This window comes from Anas acuta, chromosome 18 (genome assembly GCF_963932015.1).
Source record: "Anas acuta chromosome 18, bAnaAcu1.1, whole genome shotgun sequence".
NCBI lineage: Eukaryota > Metazoa > Chordata > Aves > Anseriformes > Anatidae > Anas > Anas acuta.
The window spans coordinates 11,153,129-11,165,406 of record NC_088996.1 but is presented as its reverse complement, the minus strand read 5'-3'; the positions used below and the strand labels follow the sequence as shown (position 1 = coordinate 11,165,406).

Below are 12,278 nucleotides of genomic sequence, written 5' to 3'. Positions count from 1 at the left end.
AAGGGTAATAAATTCACTTTATAAGTGTCCTGTTAGTACTATTATTAGTTCTGTCCTCATTTCCTTTTTATAAGCTCCTGGTTTGGGTTACATAGAACACTGAAAAATGTTAATTGTTTGAACCAAAATTGTATGTGCTGGAGTGCAGGTTTCAGACAATTTTTCATTATTTTTCCTCTCAAGTTAAAATAATATACCAATTTTCCCTTTAAAATAAAATATATATATATATAAAAAAAAAAAGAGAGAGAGAGAAAGAGAGAAAAAAAGGGAAAGAAGGGAAGAAGAGAAGGAGAGGAGAGGAAATAAATTTTAATATCATGAGGCTTTGGTTGAGGGGTTTGGGACAGGGCCGCAGTTAGAGATGTGTGCTTTTTGCCTTTTGTGTGACAGTTTTCACATGTACATGATGTATGTGTGTATATATATATATATATGTATATATATACACATATACATATACACATACAGGCTGTACTTCAAAAAGTGGTAGGGAACTGTTATTAATTTTCTCTCTCACCCCTTTTTCTGCATCCCCTAAAGCAGGAAACTTTAGGGCCGTACTTTGCAAAGCACGCTACATTGCTGGACACACATCCAAGGTTTTTAGTTTGCTGTTAGTTTACTGAAAGCTTAGCGAACTCTTCAAGTCCCTGAAGACTCTGTGCTGCAGATGGCATTTACTAATATGTCAAACTCCAGCTTGGGAAACTGAGTGGAAAGTCAACTCTTGGACTTGTCAATAAGAATGATGCATTAAAACTTGGTGTACAAATATTAGGTTTAGTAATGCTTTAGCACTACTTGTTAAGGAAAAAGAGTATTTAATGACCATATTTTCTAGTCTGAGTGTATTTCCAACATAAACTATGATACTAGCAAAGGCTATCATTTATTTGCTGTCCACTCTTAGCAGTTTATTAGATTTTCCAAGATGTATTTTTCATTTAATTGAATGAACAGTTAATGAACTCCTAATAAATACCTTTATATCCAAGCAACACAATGAGATATCTCTTTGTGCTCTCAGAGCTGTGGTAACAGTGCAGTCAGGATCCCTGACTTTCCTGTTGCCTAAATCAAAGCTTTGATGTCAATATGAAAAGTAGCAGCTTTGTGTCAGACCCAGAGAAGCCATTGGAAGTCTTTTTCCCCTCTCCATTATGGTTCTCTGGAAGTAAATCATCCAAATTCTTCTATTCTGCTTTTCCAGGAAAGTCTAATTTTCCATCCCGTGACAGAAATATTTATATATATATTTACATTTATGTTTTTATTATATTCAAAGGAACCAAACATATTAGTTTTCTTTTGCATAAAAAAAAAACATAACTCATATCCCAGGTCTCTTAATCTTTTATGTAAGCAAATAAGCACACGGATAGGCAAAGAAGAGCACACACTATGCAGAGGGTTGTTGTTGCTGTTATTTTTGTTTGTTTGTTTTTCAGTAAATCCATGTCACAACTAAGATCTCTGTATATTCAGCAGGACACTGTACTTCCCCCCAGAGCCTATACCTTAGCTAGAAATGATAGGCACAGGTCATGTTACCCACTTTACAGATGATGGATAAATACAAAAAGAGGCATGATATTTCAATAGTAGAAGTGAAGTTCAGATCCCCTCCTCATGGAGTACACTCAATCTCAGTGATGCTGAGATCCCAGAAGAAAAAGGAGTACGTAAAAATTGTGGTGGGAAAGAAAACTCTGCTTGAATGTCTTTTATTAAAAAGTAATGAAAACTTTGCCTGATCTGGAGCTATTCTGTTAATTGCTGAAATCTAGACCCAGGCTATCAACCGTCCTAAGGAGCACTGATCCTCACCTTTACCAGCACTGTGCTCATTCACACCAGCTGATGATTTGGTCTTTGGTCATTTGAGTGCTACCCATGCTCAGAAATGTTAATTAAGAATAACAGAACCTCTCTTGCGAATAGTGGTGGCTCTGTTTCTTTAGTTCTTTTAGTAAATACTTTATTTCTGAAACTTGAGCTTCTGAACTGATTTATGTTACAAGAGTAACTTTCCCTTATAATTAATTGATTGATTACTTAGTTAATTGCTTAGTGATGTGATCACTCAGGTCTGTTATGGCATCTGGTATGGTTGATAATGAACTCTTACTAAATGGCTTGTTCCTGCTGAGGTCTCTCCTCAAAACATGGGGTTTGCTTTTGTTTGGATGTGAAACAGAAGGAGGGTTTTCCCACACTCTGCTCTGATCCTTCATTTCATAACAAATTTCACATTTTGAAATCTTTTGGTAAGTTTTACCCATGATTCAGGAGAAAATGCTATATGCATAGATCGATGCTTGAAACATTTCATGAATCGCTGGGTTCTAGTGAAAAGACATTTATTTATATAGTTTATAATTTAAAAAATGTATGTAATTACATCTCATTAATGGTTACAGTTCATGTTTTTTGGGAATAAAGAATATATGTGTTAATGTTATTTTCTACTAAAATTATTTGGGTTTAGTTTTGCTTTTAGCTAGAGTTTCCTTCAGAAAATATAGTTATAACAAATATCTAGTTCATTAAACTTCAGTATGAATGTTTGAAGGGAATTAATCATCTCTGGCCAGGTTATTTCTTGAATATTCATTTCTGATTACCATCAAAACAAGTCATCTTCAGACAAGAATTTGCAAAAATAATGTTTTGACTAGAGCATTTAAACTTCTATAGCAAATAAAACTTTTTTTTTTTTCTAGCGAATATCATCTACATTTGTAAAAATTAATATACCCAAATTGAAATATCTATCCCTAAAAAATGATATTTTTAATTTCCATTAAAACCTGGATTGCACTCAGCTGCATTTCATTTCATAAAAGCCACCCTAATGGATTTTACTTCAGAAGCTCATCTTTTGCCCTGTGCAATGAGTTTCAATAAAGTGTCATCTTTGTTTTTATTCTATGTCTGGCCCATGATGAGATTCAAAAAAAATAATAATAATCCTACTGTAACATATCCCATTTTCCAAAGACTTATTTTACGGTTAATTTTTAATGAATTATAACAAATCCCTGAACCTTGTGGAGTTTGAAGCCAGCATCAAGTTTTTTAGGGCAGGCTTTCCCTTAATATGAGATTTTCTATTCACCTTTAACTAATCTCAACCCAGGATTATAAAGCAGAAGTACATGGAAAAAGTATCTGGTGAAAAAGTAAGGAAGCCGTGCTTGAGTACCAAGCAGGTTTGTTTCATGGTTGACTAGCTCTCGTTTTCATTTATAAAATTGAATACAAACTACTTGTATCTCCTTTCTTTCTAGCTGTAACTGACCTGCATTAACCTGGCTACTCAATACCACCGGTTTTATCTTTCCAATACAATAGACACAGAAGTCCTCTATTTTTCCCCCCTTTTCTCTTCCTTCTCCTCCTATTCAGCTTCAGCACCATTTGGGAGAATGGAAAAATTAATTGATTTTCCTTAATGATGTCTCATGGAGCAGATCAGGTTAACTGTGGGCAGCAGCTGCAGTTTAATTTGTGAGCGTGCAATTGAAAATTACGCACTCCTTGGATTACTGCACCTGACCATGAGGCTGGCATGCTGCCTGCTTAAAAAATAAAACTCCCGAAAAGTCTACAGAAATTCTAGTATCTGTGTGGAGGTATAGAAGGAATATTAAATAGCAGAAAGGGGAACGTAGATCCATCCATACGTGCCTGGACAAATAAGGAAGTTAGTAATTTTCTTAAAGAAATCCAAGAAAATTGCTCTCGGGAGTTACTTTGATGTCATTTGGTGGTGTTAAACCCAACCTTGCTGTTCTGGAATTTTCTCAGTAACCAGAAGGTGAAAATGAGAAAAACTAAGCAAAAAGCATAAATGATAAGGCACTCAACACTGGTTAATAATCTAAAGTGCCAGGAAAGTATCAAAGTCTTATGATTTTGAGCATTTTCAATCATATTTGTAGTTTGTTTTGTTTAAAAAAGGTAGCTTCAACCTGGAAAGAATATTGATCTGTGTTATCTTAATATTGGCAGTGTGTGTGTATTAAGTTGAAGCTTGGGGGTTTTGTTTTTTTTTGTTTTTCTAATACTTGACATGTTTAAACTTAAGTCATTTCACTTCCAGAATATGCTTAGTTTCTCTTAGAAAACAACAACAACAAAAAAAAACATATTTTAGGTGTCCCTAAAATAGAAAAAGAAAAACCAGTGTTTGGACCATTAGATTTTTCCATTTGAAATCATTAATATTTTGCAATCTGGATGAAGCTGTGGATATTTGTACTCTGAAATGTCAGCCAGAATCTTACAATTTCACATACTTGTCACCATTTTACAGGCTTCAGGTTCATATTACAAATTGGTGGTAATATTTTTCAGGTCAGCTAAGTGTTCCCTTCTCCTGTCTCCCTTTCCCAAAATCTCGCATTTTAAAGAAAATCAAGAAACAAATTGGAGTTCCAGACAAATACATCACCTAGATATCACAAAGGCAGCCCTCCTGCAAACCTTGGAGCAGGCTGGGTTCCTGCATGTCCAATACAGCTCTGTAACACCACGGGCAGTGGAAAACCTGAGAAAAGATGCCTACAGACTGCAAAGATGATGGCTGGGTAAAGGGACATAGGGGTGAGTAGTGGTCTAAATTCTGGAACAAAGACTAACCAAGAAGCTGCTTCAGAAAAGGTGGGAAAAAATCATACTTAGCTGTTACAAGATAGTCCACCAAAGAAAAATTCCCATCTCATCTCTGGAAACTTGAAGCCACCCCCAGATTCTTCATTTTCCCTGCTTTTTGTCAATTCTTTCTTTCAATGCATTCCCTTACGTGTCACAGGGAATTCCTGTGCAAGCGCTCCAACAGCACAAGTGACATGCAATGCAAGACAAACTTCCACTTGCGCTCTTAACAAATGCACAAAGCACAAATGTATGAAGCACAGCTGCACTCATACCCTCTAAATGTTTCAAAAGGGTTTGTCTTCCAGGAAACGTGGTCATTTGTCAGCTTCCTACACTGAAAGTGCTTTAAAGCAAATAGCACTGCAAAGGACAGCCCTGCAAACTACTACTTCCATTTAGAATTATTTTTTCTGCAGTCCATATGAGAGGAGTGGAGGAAGAAAACTCACCATATTCTACATCTTTGCAACAGGAGAGAGGGGCAAGCTAATGCAGTTCACCTGTTCTGCTCTTCTGGCAGGGTAAGTTTTTCTTCTATGCTTATATCTTGCCCAAGCCAACATAAAAGGTTTCTCTGTCCAAATACTAGTTCTTTTGCTGCTCTGAGCTCAGAAAATGGAGAGAATTTATCACTTACAATTTCGTATTGTCCTGGTTCAGAGGCGAGAGATGCAGTCTCGAGCCACTGTTGACATTCCTGGCATGTATGGATAGCACAGGCAGTTTACATTTACAAGCCAGAAACATAAAGAACAACCTTTCGTAAGCATTTGCTTTTATTGTGACATCTCAGCTGTGCAGCTGTGCTGTAATCTCCATGCCAAGGAGATGAAATCATTAACTTGTTTGAATTCTTGCTTTTATCAGAGCAGAGCAGCTATCATAATGGAAGGAGTAACTTCTCGCTAGGTTAAGTGGTTTTAATTTGTTCTTAGCAGGAGTCTTTTGACTCGACTGTCAGATGGCATTTATATAATGCCGATCCTCTTCAAAGCACTTCTGCAAGACCAATTATCTCAGAACACGCTCTTGCAAACTCATTGTTGCTGCCCTTCCTTTGTAGTGAACGAGGGATCGAGACACCAAGAGCCTGCTGGCCTGGCTGCTCAGGGTTGGGGCTCGCACCTTGCATTGTCCCAGGCTGCCACAGGAGGAGACACCACAGAAAGGCTTAGGATAAATCACAGGGATGAGGGTCTCCTCTGCACTCAGAAAAATCAAAAGTGAATAAAATGGAAAGCTAAATCCCCAGCGTCACCCAGAGCAGCCCCTGCCCTGCTGCCCAGGCTACTGATTTAAATGGAGAAAAATACTGCATACAAGGAGGATTTTAAAGGGAGTCTCACGTTCAGGTATTCGGGATGAAACGTAACAATTTTCTGCTCTTACCAAAAAGTTCATCTGGTGCCAGACAAAACATCAAGTCAGGAACATAGTGGATTTTCATGCAGGAGAGAGGAATATACGGCAGTGTTAGGAGCTGTGTTTTTTAAATGTGGAAGTATTTATTTAAAAAAAAAAAAAAGCTTTGAAACTAAGAAGACTGCTTTCTTACGAGAAGTTCAGATCCTGTGTGCCAAAGTCACTTCTGAACTTGCAACTGTGGTGGATTTGGTAATTTGGTAGCATCTCCTGTGTTCTCACCTTTTGGATGAGGTCTGATGCTCTCTGCCTCCTCTGTTTGTGGCCTGTTTATCTCAGGTAATTCAGCAGTGAAGACAAAACCTCAAGGGCTTCTAGAATCAAGAAAGGTGGACGAAAGCTAACTGCAAACACAAACAAAACATTCAGGAGCAGGCACTTTCGTGCTGGTAAAGCTGAGAGCAGGAAGATCCGGGATTACACTAAGGTGTCTGAGGTCAGACAGGTTAGAGTAAGGTCTAAGGTTCCTAGGTTTCAGAAGGACCAGTTGCCTTCTCCCATCCAAATTTTGTTGTAGACAGGCAATTTAAAATATTTGTAACAAAAAGAAATAAGGTATAAAATAGGATTTTGTTTATCCTAGACTCCTTCTGTGATTCCAGGTGTCCGATGTGCAAGGGACTGTGATTCTAAAGCAAACAGTGACCATGGCAGTCATTGTAATCCCTGAGGGGCTGATGTGTGTTTATATCATTCCTCTAAGGTTCCAGACCTTCTGTGTAATGAGTAAAAGAAAAATATTCCCAGAGCGGGAGAGGTGTGTGGCTGAGCGAACACTTTGCTGAGGAAAGGAGACATCTCAGAGAAGGTGATGGGAGAAAACCATTCATGAACTTATGGAAATCTCATGAAAACATGGACCTTTGTTTCCAATAGTTCTGCACAAAATGTATTCTTCCTTGCACTCAAATTGTTCTCTCTATGAACATTAACAAATAGAAATAATATCTGTCAGGAATAAAACCTGTGAATATCCTGGACACAGCACCACTCCGTTCTAACTTTTACTTGAGTGAGATCAGGGTCTACATGCTTTCCTGTGCTGTCATTACAGCTTAGACAGGGCCCCTTTGTACCAGCTGTCTCAGGTTCTGAGAGCCTCTGCCACACAGCTTCCAAACCATAACTTTCTGCATTATGTTTCCTGCAAACTGTTCCTAGCCATTCCTTGCTCAGTTGTATCGAACTCGAGCAGACTGGTGTTATTTCAGAAGAGCTCACAGACAACAAATAGCAGCATTTGCTGAATACATGACTGCCAGATTCTACGTGGAAGAGTAATAAAATGCAAAGTACATAACTCAGCTCCGCATAGCTTGGTCTGGCTGCTTGCCCTTTTGCCTCTGAATGGCTTTTTGAATCCCTGCCCTGCCCAATACAAGTGAAATTATTCTAATTATACAGTTTGAAAGAGTCCCTGGTGACATGCTGGATAGTGATCGTTTCCTAGTTCACTGCAAAACAATTTCGCATATAATACAGATTACACAAAGGGTCATGAGCTCATAGAAACTCTGAAACTGTCTTTCAAAGCTTTGTATTCGCTCCGAGTCTAGGTCACTTTTGGGTATGGATTAAAGAAAGATGATGAACCTTCTGATATTTTCAAGTAAGCTTGTAGACATTTTATTCTTCTTAATTTCAGACTCGCATCCTCTAAAGAAATAGAAATAGATCGGCCCTTTTCCTTATTCCATTTTCAGATGCATGATGAATTAAGCAGGTTGTGCTTGTCAGCTCTGTTTATTGAAATGGACCAAAACCAAGCCCCAGAACCCAAACAACATTCTAACCAAAGGAAGTTCAAAGTAGGATCCAGGTTATTTTTTATTTTTTTTACCTGTTTTCCCCTTGTAAATGACCCAAACCCAAATTTTAAGGGCACTTTCATCAGGATTTGATATATGTGTAATCACTAAGAGGACCTGCAGAACAGTCAAAGTCTATAGTTCAGAAGATAAAATACAGATATAGAGATCTGACTGTTCTTCAAGAATCTTTTATCCAGGCTATGACACAAAATCTTTGCCCAGGAGGATGGATATAACACCTTCAGTTATCATGTTGTGCCTGTGCAGGTTTCCCTTCCCAGCCAACTCAGACAATGGCAGTCTTCTGCAGAAACATTGTCCCACTCTGTAGGAGCAGAAGTAGTAGGAATGGTGGTTGTTTTGTCTGATCGATGGTCTCATGCTCTAAGATGTGCCGCATCCCTTAATATGTGCTTACAACTACAAATCAGTGTAATTCGGGCCATAAAATTATATGGACAAACATGTAAAACTACTATTGTTAGTCAGATTGATCACTCATAGGATAAAATGAGGACGCATGCATGCACTTTGCATATCCCATGTCAAACATTTTCCAAGTTGTTGTATAATATTCTGTCTTGAATGTTGAATTTTAATCAAAAACTCAAAAACAGGAAATTGTCAGCAAGGCCCACCAACAGCTTTGGGCTTTCCACCACAGAAAATCCCCCGTGCTGAATCCTTAACCTGGTGCTTTGTCTGTGATACTGTGAGGTTATGGGCTTTGATTTCAGGCTGGTCATGAGTGGCATCAAAAATATGAGGTGAGAAAGAACTACACTGAAAAGAAATGAGGTCTCCCTCTCTCCCCTTTCCCTATTCCAAGCTTGATGTATTTCCAAGAGTCAAAAACAAAAGATGTGGTCTGCTGTTGTAATGACCTCACCTGCAAAACACTACGCAGAGCCATGCCAGCACAGATTTTTCATGCACATGTAATATGCAGCTATCCAGCACTGTTTTTCATATTATTTTTTTTTTCCCTCAGTAGTTTCATCAACAGAAAAATAGCCATGCACCATGCAACAGCAGGATGGCAGTGGGGAAATGCAAAGAAAGAACACCTGGACGCAAATTCAGTCCTTGTGTTTTTAGGAGTCTTGTTCCAGCCTCTTCACTCCTTTATTGCTTTTACTGTTTTGTTACTGTTCTTTATTTGATTTTCATATCCAATGTAGCAATGGAGATAGAGAAATGCAGAGATCTGTCTGACGGTAACTTTTTGCTATCTGTAGGATGCACTGCCTCCCACATTTGAAGAAAAACTTCATGCTTTGGAAAGCCAGAAGTCAAGTTAGGTAATACCTAAGTTTTTTCATGTTTTTAAAAAAGAAAGAAGAAGAAGAAAACCTGAAATAAATCAAAGGAAGGGTGCTGCTATAGAATCAAATCCCAGCCACATTGAAATCAGGAAAAAAAAAAAATCAGATAGGTCCAGGGGTTCACTTGTGGTATTTTTAATCCCAAGAGCATAGGGTTGACGTGCTTCAAACTGTCACCCAAGGTGTATGTATTACCTGTATGTATGTTTAGCAGTTCAGAAGAGTCTCGGCTGTGATCCCAGCTGAGGGGATCCGCTGCCTCATATCCCTCCCTGCTGACTGGGTGTACCAGTGGCACATCCACAGGGGCCGCACAGTGCTGCGGGAGCAGTGGGAGGGCAGAGGCTCATTGGCACCACGCCGTGATCTGCAGCTCCCCTTACACTGCCTGCTGGACATCGGCAACCACTTCTAGAAGCTGTTTTTCCCCCAAAAGCTCCCTTTTCCCATTTTCTTTTTCAAGAGATAACTGTAAGGAGCACATCCTTTGTGGATAGGTTGTCCCTCCTCCTGCAGACAAGCTTTTAAAACAAGATGCATGAAATACCTGTTGGACCTGAAATCATTGCCCTAGTGGCTGAAGGGTGGCCCTGAACCAACAAGGAGCTGAATTCCCACCTGAGCTCCCCTGCAGATATCTTGCTTTATCTCAGACTGAGATAGAACAATCCTTCCAGCACCATGCCCAGATGCCCATCTGGGGATGTTTCATTCGGCTCTTTCTGGACGCAGGAAACTATCTCCACCACTCGTGGTCTTTCCAGATGCAGTTACAAGTGGCTTGTTTTTGTGGGAAGAGCTCAAAGTTAACCTTTCAGATCTTCTGGAGTAGAATTAAAAGCAAAAATAACTTTGGATTGCAAAATCTGTAATCACAGTGCTTACACAGACAGCTTAAATCATCTCCCCCAAGCCCTTGAATCCACCACGCTCCTGCTTACGACTGCTAGCAAACTTGCGCAGGGGACTGAGATTTTTTTTTTTTCTAAATTAAACTTGGACTGGATGTTTTGGTGAACTTGTCTCTTTTATAATAAATATTTTCCCCTACAATTATGGAATTGTCTGTTTCGTTTCAAACTGTTTCTTCACCCCAGGATTCAGAAAGAGCGATGTTTTTTTAATGTGGAAATTTCTTGCACAGGTCCTATTGTCCTGTGAGCCAAATCCCATTTTATGTTTCTTAAAGATTTATTTATTGATACTTTTTTGGCCCACCTGATTAGTTACACAACTACATATCACAGACGGGATGTAACCACCAGTTTAAAAACCTTTTTGAAATGTGACTTGAAGCAGCCAAAGAAGCTTTATCAGTATCACACTGATTTATTTAGCACATACAATGATTTACTACAGCAATTGGGTTTTGCTTGAAAGTTTTTTTTTTCTTTTTCTTTTGGTCTCTTCTGAAAAGTTGACACATCTAACCACTATTGTTTTCTATTCTAATCTTTTCAAATTTTTAGGGTTTAAATCATCTCTAATAAATAAAAACTTTCAGTAGAAACATGAGAAGGAAACTTACTTTTCTTTCCAACTACTCCTGACCATATGGCAAGTTAAAGTTTTTTTTTCTGTTTTCTGCTTCTGTTTGTTTTGTAATTAAGAATCTTCTTGAATGAGAGAAAAAATATATATCTTGCCGATCTTGGATCCTTCCTTACTTATAGAGCCAAACTTCTTTGAACTTTCTGACAAATCCCATTAATTTTTACCCTATTACATACTAAGGTTCCAATTCTTAGCTCAGGCTGGAAGTGCTGAAATGGCAGAAGCAGTCGGCGTTGCAAATCCCAGGAGATTTCCAGTAAAATTTTGGCAGCCTGGAAGGCTAAGTTCAGGATATTTTGGAAAGGTATCTAAATTAATCTTTTCATACCGGTGCCATTCATCAGCGTGGATGGACTAGCTATTAAGCTTTATCATTCAGGAAGGCATTGCCCAGAATGTGTGTATGCTTTTTAACATCCCTTCATTATTGCTGGAGAGCCAGCCCCACCGTGCACTGTAGAGCCTTTGAATAAAGAGATGCCCCTTTGTCTCAAAGAGCTTGCCTTGTAACTGCATTTGGTATTGCAGCTCTTCCTATTTTCACAAACCCTCTATAAGTGAAGGAAGTGGGGCCAGTCCTTATTTTAAGATGGGAGATAGAAGCTCACAAGTGTAAATGATTTGTCAAAAACAATGACAAGTCAAAAATGAAAATGCAGAGCTTTTGACTTCTCCCCTGTTGCCAAAACCACCACAGCATCATTCTCTCCCCTTTGTAAGGAAAAAGCTGCTGGTTCATGCCTCCTGAGGGAGATTTTTAAAGGCAGAGACTATAGGGATTTTCAAAAATACGCAGTTGCGTGGGAGTCTGGTACCTAGGCGTGAAGCAACTACGTGCTTTTCCAAACACGTCCTTCTGCATCTTGGAAATCTGACCTTTTTTCCTAGGTGTAGTCCATACTGTGAACATTCTAGATCTCTCTCAGAGATCCAGTTGTGGTTTTTGCCCTATTGCTAAAATGTTTTTAGTGCCAGGCAGGGATTCGACAGTTTGCCGGGAAAGACTGTTCCAAGCTCTTCAAATGCAGTTCTAGTAATTTTTCCAACTGATAAATATACTGCGGAGGACTCCCAACCCTTCCTTTTCCAGAGACATAAACAAGCTACAGACCATTCTGGGTTTGAATCACATTCTGGGTTTTGAAGTTGCAAAGTCCTGAAATCCAGCACATTATCTCATGTTAAATACACTCCTGTTCTATATGATTAATATGCTTTCTACTTAATTGAAGCGTGACACACAAAGCAAAAAATGTTAATTGAATGTTAGAGCTCATGAAAGTTGCCAGGTTCTTGGGAGATAATTTTGCTGAGGGGATAACTTATCTTTTTGAGCTTTATTTCTTTTTGGTTTTGGAAGCATTGAAGAAGTATTAGCTTAGAGAGAAAACACATTTATTTATTGGCTTTCATTTCTTGCAAATAATGGCTATTTTATTTTTCAGAAAGCATGCCTAGCTTGGCTCTTAACTATAGGTTTTGAAAAAAACTCATAAAAGAA

General features: G+C 38.6%; 1 long non-coding RNA gene across 2 annotated transcripts; it reads left to right on the top strand.

Annotated features, from left to right (window-relative positions):
• Positions 1–2,114: 2,114 nt before the first annotated feature.
• On the top strand, positions 2,115–8,647 carry LOC137841609 (uncharacterized). 2 transcript variants are annotated; one of them, XR_011088676.1, is made up of 3 exons: positions 2,115–2,270; positions 5,082–5,186; positions 6,791–8,647. It is a non-coding gene; the product is annotated as an uncharacterized lncRNA (long non-coding RNA). The 2 variants fall into 2 exon arrangements; XR_011088675.1 differs by having other exon boundaries at positions 6,690–8,647.
• Positions 8,648–12,278: the final 3,631 nt, after the last annotated feature.